Genomic DNA, 12949 nt, shown 5'->3' with positions numbered 1-12949 from the left:
AAATAAGACCATACATCTACAACCATCTGATCTTTGACAAACCTGACAAAAACAAGAAATGGGGAAAGGATTCCCTATTTAATAAATAGTGCTGGGAAAACTGGCTAGCCATAAGTAGAAAACTGAAACTGGATCCCTTCCTTACACCTTATACAAATATTAATTAAAGATGGATTAAAGACTTAAATGTTAGACCTAAAACCATAAAAACCCTAGAATAAAACCTAGGCAATACCATTCAGGACAGAGGCATGGGCAAGGACTTCATGTCTAAAACACCAAAAGCAATGGCAACAAAAGCCAAAATAGACAAATGGGATCTAATTAAACTAAGGAGCTTCTGCACAGCAAAAGAAACTACCATCAGAGTGAATAGGTAACCTACAGAATGGGAGAAAAATTTTGCAGGCTACCCATCTGACAAAGGGCTAATATCCAGAATATACAAAGAACTTAAACAAATTTACAAGAAAAAATCAAACAACCCCATCAAAAAGTGGACAAAGGATATGAACAGCCACTTCTCAAAAGAAGACATTTATGCAGCCAACAGACACATGAAAAAATGCTCATCATCACTGGCCATCAGAGAAATGCAAATCAAAACCACAATGAGATACCAGCTCACACCAGTTAGAATGGTGATCATTAAAAAGTCAGGAAACCACAGATGTTGGAGAGGATGTGGAGAAATAGGAACACTTTTACACTGTTGGTGGGACTGTAAACTAGTTCAACCATTGTGGAAGACAGTGTGGGGATTCCTCAGGGATCTAGAACTAGAAATGCCATTTGACCCAGTGATCCCGTTACTGGGTATATACCCAAAGGATTATAAATCATGCTACTATAAAGACACATGGACACATATGTTTATTGTGGCACTATTCACAACAGCAAAGACTTGGAACCAACCCAAATGTCCGTCAATGGTAGACTGAATTAAGAAAATGTGGCACATATACACCATGGAATACTATGCAGCCATAGAAAAGGATGAGTTCATGGCCTTTGTAGGAACATGGATGATGATGTAAACCATCATCCTGAGCAAACAATCGCAAGGACAGAAAAGCAAACACTGCATGTTCTCATTCATAGGTGGGAATTGAACAATGAGAACACTTAGACATAGGGCGAGGAACATCACACACTGGGGCCTGTCATGGCATGGGGAGCTGGGGGAGGGATAGCATTAGGAGAAATATCTAATGTAAATGATGAGCTAATGGGTGCAGGAAACCAACATGACCCATGTATACATATGTAACAAACCTGCATGGTGTGCACACGTACCCTAGAACTGAAAGTATAAAAAAAAAAAAAAAAAAAAAAATGTACCAACCATGTATCTGCTGTCTTCAAGAGACTCATCTGAGACATAGGGACTCACATAAGCTGAAGCTAAAGAGGTAGAAAAAGATATTCCATGCAAATGGACATCAAAAGTGAATAGGAGTAGCTATTCTTCTATCAGACAAAACAAACTTTAAAGCAATAACAGTTTGAAAAGACAAAGTGGGACATTATATAATGATAAATGAACTAGTCCAACAGGAAATTATCACAATCTTAAATTTATGTGCACCTAACACTGGGGCTCTCAAATTTATAAAACAATTATTACTAGACCTAAGAAATGAGATAGACAGCAACACAATAATATTGGGGGACTTCAATACTCTGCTGATAGCACTAGACAGGTCAACAAGAGAGAAAGTCAACAAAGAAACAATGGACTTAAACTATACCCTGGATCATCTTAACATATATATACAGAACATTCTACCCAACAATTGTAGATGTAAATTCTATTCATCAGCACATGGAACTTTCTTCAAGATAGACCATATGATAGACCTCAAAACAAGTCTCAACAAATTTAAGAAAATCAAAATTATAGTAGGTACTCTTTCAGACCACAGTGTAATAAAATTGGAAATCAACTCCCAAAGGAACCCTCAAAACCATGGAAATACATGACAAATAAGCCGCTCCTGAATGATTACTGGGTCAACAATGAAATCAATATGGGAATTTAAACATTCTTTGAGCTGAACGATAATTGTGACACAACCTATCAAAACCTCTGAGATACAGCAAAGTCAGTGCTAAGAGGAAAGCTTATAGCATTAAATGCCTACATCAAAAAGTCTGAAAGAGCACAAACAGACAATCTACGGTCACACGTCAAGAATCTAGAGAAGTAAGAACAAACCAAACCCAAACCCAGCAGAAGAAAAGAAATAACCAAGATAAGAGCAGAACCAAATGAAACTGAACAAACAAAAAAATACAAAATATAAATGAAACCAAAAGCCAGTTATTTGAAAAGGTAAATAAAATTGATAGACCATTAGTGAGATTAACCAAGAAAAGAAGAGAGAAGATTCAAATAAGTTCAATTAGAAAATGAAACAGAAGATATTACAACCAACACCACAGAAATACAAAAGATCGTTTAAGGCTACTACAAACACTTTCACATGCATAAACTAGAAAACCTAGAGGAGATGGATAAATTTCTGGAAGTATATAACCCTAGTAGATTAAACCAGGAATAAACAGAAACTCTGAACAGAACAATAACAAGCAGCAAGGTTGAACTGTAATTAAAAAGTTACAAAGAAAAAAATCTTCAGGACCAGATGGATTCACAATTGAATCTGATCAGACATTCAAAGAAAAATTGGTACCAATCCTATTGACACTATTCCAAAAGACAGAGAAAAAGGGAATTCTCACTAAATCATTCTAAGAAGCCAGTATCAACATAGTACCAAAACCAGGAAAGAACATAACAAAAAAAGAAAACTATATACCAATATCCTTGATGAATATAGATGCAAAAATCCTCAACAAAATATGAGCTAATTAAATCCATTAGCATATTAAAAAGATAATCCACCATGATCAAGTGGATTTCACACCAAGGATGCAGGGATGGTTTAACATCCACAAGTCAATAAATGTAATACACCACATAAACAAAATTAAAACAAAATCACATGATCATTTCAATAGATGCAGAAAAAGAATTTGACAAAATCCAACTTCCCTTTATGATTAAAACCCTCAGCAAAATCAGCACAGAAGGGACATACCATAAGGTAATTAAAGCGATCTATGATAAACCCACAGTCAACATACTGAAGAGGAAAAAGTTGAAAGCATTCCCCCAGAGAACTGGAACAAGACAAGGATGCACCCTTTCACCGCTTCTGTTCAACACAGTACTGGAAGTCCTAGCCAGAGCAATCAGATGAGAAAGAAATCAAAGGCATCCAAATTGGTAAAGAAGAGGTCAAACAGTCAGTTTGCTGATGACATGATCATATACCTAGAAAACCCTAAAACTTACCCAAAAGCTCCTAGAACTGGTAAATGAATTCAGCAAAGTTTCAGGATACAAAATTAATGTACACAAATTAACAGCCCTGCTACAGACCATAAGCGACCAAGCTGAGAATCAAATCAAGAACTCAACCCCTTTTAAAATACCTGCAAAAAATAAAACAAAATAATTAGGAATATACTGAACCAAGGAAGTGAAAGACCTATACGAGAAAATATACAAAAGAATGCTGAAAGAAATCATAGACAACATAAACAAATGGAAACATGTCCCATGCTCATGGATGGTATATTAGTCCATTTTCACACTGCTGATAAAGACATACCCAAGACTGGGAAGAAAAGTAGGTTTAATGGACTCACAGTGATGCATGGCTGAGGAGGCCTCACAATCATGGTGGAAGGTGAAAGCATTTCTTACGTGGCGGGAGCCACAGAAAATGAAAACCAAGCAAAAGGGGTTTCCCCTTAAAAAACGATCAGCTCTGGTGAGACTTACTCACTACCACAGGAACAGTATGGGGGGATCCACCTCCATGATTCAATTATCTCTCACTGGGTCCCTCCCACAACATGAGGGAATTATGGGAACTACAATTCAAGATGACATTTGGGTGGGGACACAGCCAAACCATATCATTCTGCCCCTGGCCCCTCCCAAATCTCACATCCTCACATTTCAAAACCAATCATGTCTTCCCAACAGTCCCCCAAAGTCTTAACTCATTTCAGCATTAACTCGAAAGTCCACAGTCCAAAGTCTCATCTGAGACAAGGCAAGTCCCTTCTGCCTCTAAGCCTGTAAAATCAAAAGCAAGTTAGTTACTTCCTAGATACAATGGGGGTATAGGCATTGGGTAAATACAGCCATTCCAAATGGAAGAAATTGGCCAGAACAAATGGGCTACAGTCCCATGAAAGCTTGAAACCCAGCAGGGCAGTCAAATTTTAAAGGTGCAAAATGATCTCCTTTGACTCCATGTCTCAAATCCAGGTCCCATGGTCCCAAGTGTTCCCATGGTCTTGGGCAGCTCCATCCCTGTGGCTATACAGGGTACAGCCTCACTCCTGGCTGCTTTCATGGGCTGGCATTGAGTGTCTGTGGCTTTTCCAGGCATACAGTGAAAGATGTTGGTGGATCTACCAGTCTGGGGTATAGAGGACAGTGACCCTCTTCTCAGAGCTCCATTAGGAAGTGCCCCAGTAGGGACTCTGTGTGGGGGTGCCCACCCCACATTTCCCTTCTGCACTGCCCTGGCAGAGGTTCTCCATGAAGGCCCTGCCCCAGCAGCACACTTCTGCCTGGACATCAAGGCATTTCCATACATCCTCTGAAATCTAGGCAGAGGTTCTGAAGCCTCAGTTCTTGACCTCTGTGCACCTGCAGGCTCAATACCATGTGGAAGCTGCCAATGCTTGGGGCTTGCACCATTTGAAACCCATGACCTGACCTGTACCTTGGCCCCTTTTAGTCATTGCTAGAGTGGCTAGTATGCAGAGCACCAAGCCCCTAGACTGCACACAGCAGAGGGACATTGGGACAGGCCCATGAAATCATTTTTTCCTCCTAGGCCTCCGGGTCTGTGATGGGGTGAGGGGCTGCTGCAAAGGTCTCCAACATGCCCTGGAAACATTTTTCCCATTGTGTTGGTGATTAACGTTTGGATCCTTGTCATTTATGCAAATATCTGCAGCCAATTTCAATTTCTCCTCAGAAAATGGGATTTTCTTTTCTATTGCATTGTTAAGCTGCAAATTTTCTGAACTTTTATGCTCTGTTTCCCTTTTAAAATGGAATGCCTTTAATAGCACCCAAGTAACATCTTGAATGCTTTGCTGCTTAGGAATTTCTTCTGCCAGATACCTTAAATCATCTCCCTCAAGTTCAAAGTTCCACAAATCTCTAGGTCAGCAGTAAAATGCTACCAGTGTCTTTGTTAAAACATAATAAGAGTTACCTTCGCTCCACTTCTGAACAAGTCTCTCATCTCCATCTGAGACCACCTCAGCCTGGATTTCATCGTCCATATCGTTATCAGCATTTTGTCCAAAGTCATTTAACAAGTCTCTAGGAAGTTCCATACCTTCCCACATTTTCCTGTCTTCTTCTGAGCTCTCTGTTTCAACCTCTGCCTGTTACCCAGTTCCAAAGCGGTTTCCACATTTTCAGGTATCTTTTCAGCATTGCCCCACTCTACTGGTACCAATTTACTGTATTATTCCATTTTCACACTACTGATAAAGACATACCCAAGACTGGGAAAAAAATAGGTTTAATGGACTCACAGTTTCATGTTGCTGGAGAGGCCTCACAATTATGGTGGAAGGCAAAAGGCACTTCTTACATGGCTGTGGCAAGAGAGAATGAAAAACAAGCAAAAGAAGTTTCCCCTTATAAAACCATCAGATCTCATGAGACTTATTCACTACCATGAGAACAGTATGGGGGAAACCACCCCCATGATTCAATTATCTACCACTGGGTCTGTCTCACAAAATAAGGGAATTATGGGAGCTATAATTCAAGGTGATTTGGGAGGGGACACAGCCAAACCATATCAGAAGGGTAGAATCAATATTGTGAAAATGAATATACTGCTAAAAGCAAGCTACAAATTCAATGCAATTCCCATCAAAATACCACCATCATTCTTCACAAAACTACAAAAAAAAATCCTAAAATTCATACAGAACCAAAAAAGAGCCCACACAGCCAAAGCAAGATTAAGCAAAAAGAACAAATCTGGAGGCATCACATTACTTGACTTCAAACTATACTACAAGGCCATAGTCACCAAAACAGCATGGTGCTTGCATAAAAACAGGCATGCAGAACAATGGAACAGTATGGAGAACCCAGAAATAAAGCCAAATACTTACAACCAACTGATCTTCAAAAAAGCAAGCACAAACATAAAGTGGGGAAAGGACAACCTATTAAACAAATGGTGCTGGGATAATTGGCAAGCCACATGTAGAAGGATAAAACTGGATCCCCATCTCTCACCTTATACAAAAATCAACTCAAAATGGATCAAAGACTTAAACCGAAGACATTAAACCATAAAAATTCTAGAAGATAACATCAGAAAAACCCTTCTAGACATTTACTTAGGCAAAGACTTCATGACCAAGAACCCAAAAGTAAATGCAACAAAAGCAAAGATAAATAGATGGGACTTAATTAAACTAAAAAGCTTCTGCACAGCAAAAGAAGTAATCACCAGAGTAAACAGACAGCCTACAGACTGCGAGAAAATCTTCACAATCTATACATCTGACACAGTACCAATACCCTGAATCTACAAGGAACTCAAACAAATCAGTAAGAAGAAAAAAAACAACCTCATCAAAAAGTGGGCTAAGGACATGAATAGACAATTCTCAAAAGAAGATATTCAAATGCCTAATGAACATATGAAAAAATGCTCAACATCACTAATGATCAGGGAAATGCAAATCAAAACCACAAGTGATACCACCTAACTCCTGCAATAATGGCCATAATCAAAAAATCAAAAAATCATAGATGTTGGCATGGATGTGTGAAAAGGGAACACTTTTACACTGTTGGTGAGAATGTAAACTAGTACAACCACTATGGAAAAAAGTGTGGAGATTCCTTAAAGAACTAAAAGTAGATCTATCATTTGATCCAGCAGTCCTACTCCTGGGTATCTACACAGAGGAAAATAAGTCATTATGCCAAAAAGATTATTGCACATGCATGTTTATAGCAGCACAATTCACAACTGCAAAAGCGTGGAACCAGCCCAAATGCCCATCAATCAATGAGTCAATAAAGAAAATGTGGTAAATATATACCACAGAGTACTACTCAGCCATAAAAAGGAATAATATATTGGCATTTGCAGCAACCTAGATGGAATTGGAGACTACTATTCTAAGTTAAGTAATTCAGGAATGGAAAACCAAGCATTGTATATTTTCATTTATAAGTGGGAGCTAAACTATGAGGATGTGAAGGCATAAGAATAATACAATTGACTATGGGAACTTTGGAGAAAGGGTGGGAGGGGTTAGGGATAAAAGACTACACATTGGGTACAGGGTACACTGCTTGGGACATGGGTACACCAAAATCTGAGAAATCACCACTAAAGAGCTTATTCATGTAATTAAATATCACTTATTCCTCAAAACCTATTGAAATAAAAGGTAAAATTTGAAAATATATATTGTCTTTAAAAGTAAGTGATAAAAAGTAGTAAAACAAACCTCTTAAAAAGAAATGAGAAAATAAAAGACTTTGAGAGTAACATAATTAAAGATAGTAAGAGAAATCCAATAAATAGATAATCAAAGAAGGGAAATCACCATGTAACAAAACTAGACATTTATTAAAACTTTCCTAAATAATAAGAAACATTTTTTACAACTAATATTGAGTGATCATAATGTATATTTAACAAGATTGACTCAGAATGACCAATACCAAGTTAGTTTAGTGAAACTGCTAGACTATAAAGGAATATAAGAACTCTTTAGTATTTAAAATAACACGTAACTTATAAAGGGTATAAAAGTATATTATCATCAGACTTTTTGATATAATATCTTTATGCCAGAAGAAAATAAATATATTGAATGTATGGAAGGAAAGAAAATGTGAAATAACTATTTTCTACCCAGCTAAACAGGTCTTAAAGAAAAAAAAGCACGAACCATTATAATTTAGGGAATGGCATTCCCATGAATCCTTCTTGAAAATCTACTGAAAAGTAGCTGGAAGCAACCCAAATGACCAAAGAGACATTTAAATAAGTATTAGTGGGTAGGAAATAAATATATAAATTCACATAAAACTAATTCTAGATGAGAATTAAAACAAAGAGATTGGGTCCTGGCAAGATGGCCGAATAACAACAGCTCCAGTCTGCAGCTCCCAGCAAGATCAATGCACAAGGGAGGTGATTTCTGCCTTTCTAACTGAGGTACCAGGCTCATCTCATTGGGACTGGTTAGACAGTGGGTGCAGCCCACAGAGGGTGAGCTGAAGCAGGTTGGGGCATTGCCTCACCCGCGAAGCCCAAGGGGTCGGGGAACTCCCTCCCCTAGCCAAGGGAAGCCGTGAGAGACTGTGCTGTGAGGAATGGTGCACTCCAGCCCAGATACTACACTTTTCCCATGATCTTCACAACCCACAGACCAGGAGATTCCCTTGGGCACCTACGCCACCAGGGCCCTGGGTTTCAAGCACAAACCTGAGAGGCTGTTTGGATAGACACCAAGCTAGCTGCAGGAGTTATTTTTCATACCCTAGTGGTGCCTGAAATACCAGGGTGACAGAACTGTTCACTCCCCTGGAAAGGGGGCTGAAGCTAGGGAGCCAAGTGGTCTAGCTGAGCGGAACCCACCCCCACAGAGCCCAACAAGCTAAGATCCACTGGCTTGAAATTCTTGCTGCCAGCACAGCAGTCTGAAGTCGACCTGGGACGCTTGAGATTGGTGGAGGGAGGGGGGGTCCACCATTACTGAGGCTTTTAGGCCGTTTTCTCCTCACAGTGTAAACAAAGACTGGCTTGAAATTCTTGCTGCCAGCACAGCAGTCTGAAGTTGACCTGGGACACTTGAGATTGGTGGAGGGAGGGGGGTCCACCATTACTGAGGCTTTTAGGCCGTTTTCCCCTCACAGTGTAAACAAAGCCGCCGTGAAGTTTGAACTGGACAGAGGCCACCACAGCTCACAGTTCACAACTCAGCCAAGCTGCTGTAGCCAGACTGCCTCTCTAGATTCCTCGTCTCTAGGCAGGGCATCTCTGAAAACAAGGCAGCAGCCTCAGTCGGGGGCTTATAGATAAAACCTTCATCTCCCTGGGACAGAGAAGCTGGGGGAAGGGCAGCTGTAGGCACAGCTTCAGCAGACTTAAATGTCCCTTCCTTCAGGCTATGAAGGGAGCAGTGAACCTCCCAGCACAGTGTTCGAGCTCTGCCAAAGGACAGATTGACTACTCAAGTGGGTCCCTTGACCCGTGTGCCTTCTGACTGGGAAACACCTGTCAGCAGGGAGAGCTCCGGCTGGTATCTGGCGGGTGCCCCGCTGGTATGAAGCTTCCAGAGGAAGAAACAGGCAGCAATCTTTGCTGTTCTGCAGCCTCCGCTGGTGATACCCAGACACACAAGGTCTGGAGTGGACCTCCAGCAAATTCCAGCAGACCTGCAGCAGAGGGGCCTGATTCTCAGACGGAAAACTAACAAACAGAAAGGAATAGCATCAACATCAACAAAAAGGACAACCACTCAGAAACCCCATTCGAAGGTTATCAACATCAAAGACCAAAGGTAGATAAATGCATGAAAATGAGGAAAAATCAGAGCAAAAAGGCTGAAAATTCCAAAAAACAGAACGCCTCTTCTACAAAGGATCACAACTCACCAGCAAAGGAACAAAACTGGATGGAGAACGAGTTTGACGAATTGACAGAAGTAGGCTTCAGAAGGTGGGTAATAACAAACTTCTCTGAGCTAAAGGAGCATGTTTTAACCCAATGCAAAAAAGCTAAGAACCTTGAAAAAAGGTAGAATTGCTAACTAGGATAACCAGTTTAGAGAAGAACATAAATGACCTGACAGAGCTGAAAAATACAACCTGAAAATTTTGTGAAGCATACAGAAGTATCAATAGCCAAATCGATCAAGCAGAAGAAAGGATATCAGAGATTGAAAATCAACTTAATGAAATAAATCTTGAAGACAAGATTAGAGAAAAAAGAATGAAAAGGAACGAACAATTCCTCCAAGAAATATGGCACTACATGAAAAGACCAAACCTGCCTTTGATTGGTGTACCTGAAAGTGACAGGGAAAATGGAACCAAGTTGGAAAGCACTCTTCAGCATATTGCCCAGGAGAACTTCCCCAGCCTAGCAAGACAGGCCAACATTCAAATTCAGGAGATACAGAGAATGCCACAAAGATACTCCTCAAGAAGAGCAACCCCAAGACACATAATAGTCAGATTCATCAAGGTTGAAATGAAGGAAAAAATGTTAAGGGCAGCCAGAGAGAAAGGTCAGGTTGCCCACAAAAGGAAGCTCATCATACTAACAGAGGATCTCTCAGCAGAAACCTTACAAGCCAGAAGAGAGTGGGGGCCAATATTCAACATTCTTAAAGAAAAGAATTTTCAACACATAATTTCATACCCAGCCAAACTAAGCTTCATAAGTGAAGGAGAAATAAAATCCTTTGCAGACAAGCAAATGCTGAGAGATTCTGTCATCACCAGGCCTGCCTTTATGGAGCAACAAATTACTCAACTGGTTAGTATATGGCCAGGAATTATGTATAAAACATTTGTACTGGTTTGAAGATAGTCCTTCTAAATCATCAGGGAAGAAATAAAATAATTTACAAAAAAAAAAAGGAGCTCCTGAAGGAAGCACTGAACATGGAAAGGAACAACTAGTACCAGCCACTGCAAAAACATACCAAATTGTAAAGATCATCGACACTGTGAAGAAACTGCATCAACTAATGGGCAAAATAACCAGCTAGCATCATAATGACAGGATCAAATTCACACATAACAATATTAACCTTAAATGTAAATGGGCTAAATGCCCCAATTAAAGGACACACATTGGCAAACTGGATAGAGTCAAGACCCATCGGTGTGCTGTATTCAGGAGACCCATCTCATGTGTAAAGACACACATAGGCTCACAATAAAGGGATGGAGGAAGATTTACCAAGCAAATGGAAAGAAAAAAAAAAAAAAATCAGGGGTTGCAATCCTAGTCTCTGATAAAACAGACTTTAAACCAACAAAGATCAAAAGAGACAAAGAAGGCCATTACATAACGGTAAAGGGATCAATTCAACAGGAAGAGCTAACTATCCTGAATATATATGCACCAAATATAGGACCACCCAGATTCATAAAGCAAGTTCTTAGAGACCTACAAAGAGACTTAGACACCCACATAATAATAGCAGGAAAGTTTAACACCCCACTGTCAATATTAGACAGATCAACAAGTCAGAAAATTAAAAAGGATATCTAAGACTTGAACTCAGCTCTTAACCTAATAGACATCTACAGAAGTCTCCACCCCAAATCAACTGAATATACATTCTTCTCAGCACCACATCACACTTATTCTAAAACTGATCACATAATTGAAAGTAAAACACTCATTGGCAAATGTAATAGAACAGAAATCATAACAAACCATCTCTCAGACCACAGTGCAATCAAATTAGAACTCAAGATCAAGAATCTCACTCAAAACCGTACAACTACGTGGAAACTGAACAATCTGCTCCTGAATGCCTACTGGGTAAATAACAAAATGAAGGCAGAAATAAAGATGTTCTTTGAAACAAATGAGAAAAAAGATACAACATACCAGAATCTCTGGGACACATTTAAAGCAGTGTGTAGAGGGAAATTTATAGCACTAAATACCCACAAGAGAAAGCAGGAAAGATCTAAAATCGACACCCTAAAATCACAACTAATTGAATTAGAGAAGCAAGAGCAAACAAATTCAAAAGCTAGTAAAAGACAAGAAATAGCTAAGATTAGAGCAGAACTGAAGGAGATAGAGACACAAAAAAAACTTCAAAAAATCAATGAATCCAGGAGCTGGTTTTCTGAAATATCAACAAAATAGATAGACTGCTAGCAAGATGAATAAAAAAGAAAAGAGAGAAGAATCAAATAGACACAATAAAAAATGATAAAGTGGATATCACCACCGATTTGACAGACATACAAACTAACGTCAAAGAATACTATAAACACCTCTACACAAATAAACTAGAAAATCTAGAAGAAATGGATAAATTCCTGGACATATACACCCTCCAAAGACTAAAGCCGGAAGAAGTTGAATCTCTGAATAGACTACTAACAGGTTCTGAAATTGAGGCCATAATTAACAGCCTATCAACCAAAAAAAGTTCAGGACCAGACAGATTCACAGCCAAATTCTATCAGAGAGATAAAGAGGAGCTGGTACCATTCCTTCTGAAACTATTCCAAACAATAGAAAAAGAGGGACTTCTCCCTAACTCATTTTATGAGGCCAGCATCATCCTGATACCAAAGCCTGGCGGAGACACACACACACACACACACACACAAATCCAGGATTTTAGGCCAATATCTGTGATGAACATCAATGCAAAAATCCTTAATAAAATACTGGCAAACCGAATCCAGCAGCAAATCAAAAAGCTTATTCACCACGATCAAGTTGGCTTCATCCCTGGGATGCAAGGCTGGTTCAACATAATGCAAACCAATAAACGTAATCCATCACATAAACAGAACCAATGACAAAAAACACATGATTATCTCAATAGATGCAGAAAAGGCCTTCGACAAAATTCAACAGTCTTTCATGCTAAAAACTCTCAATAAACTAGGTATCAATGGAACATATCTCAAAATAATTAGAGCTATTTATGACAAACCCATAGCCAATATCATACTGAATGGGCAAAAACTGGAAGCATTCCCTTTGAAAACAGGCATAAGACAAGGATGCCCTCTCTCACCACTCTTATTCAACATAGTATTGGAAGTTCTGGCAAGGGCAATCAGGCAAGAAAAAGCAATAAAGGG

This window comes from Rhinopithecus bieti, unplaced genomic scaffold (genome assembly GCF_001698545.2).
Source record: "Rhinopithecus bieti isolate Rb0 unplaced genomic scaffold, ASM169854v2 scaffold_32105, whole genome shotgun sequence".
Taxonomy (NCBI): Eukaryota; Metazoa; Chordata; class Mammalia; order Primates; family Cercopithecidae; genus Rhinopithecus; species Rhinopithecus bieti.
Note: the sequence above shows the minus strand (reverse complement) of the source record.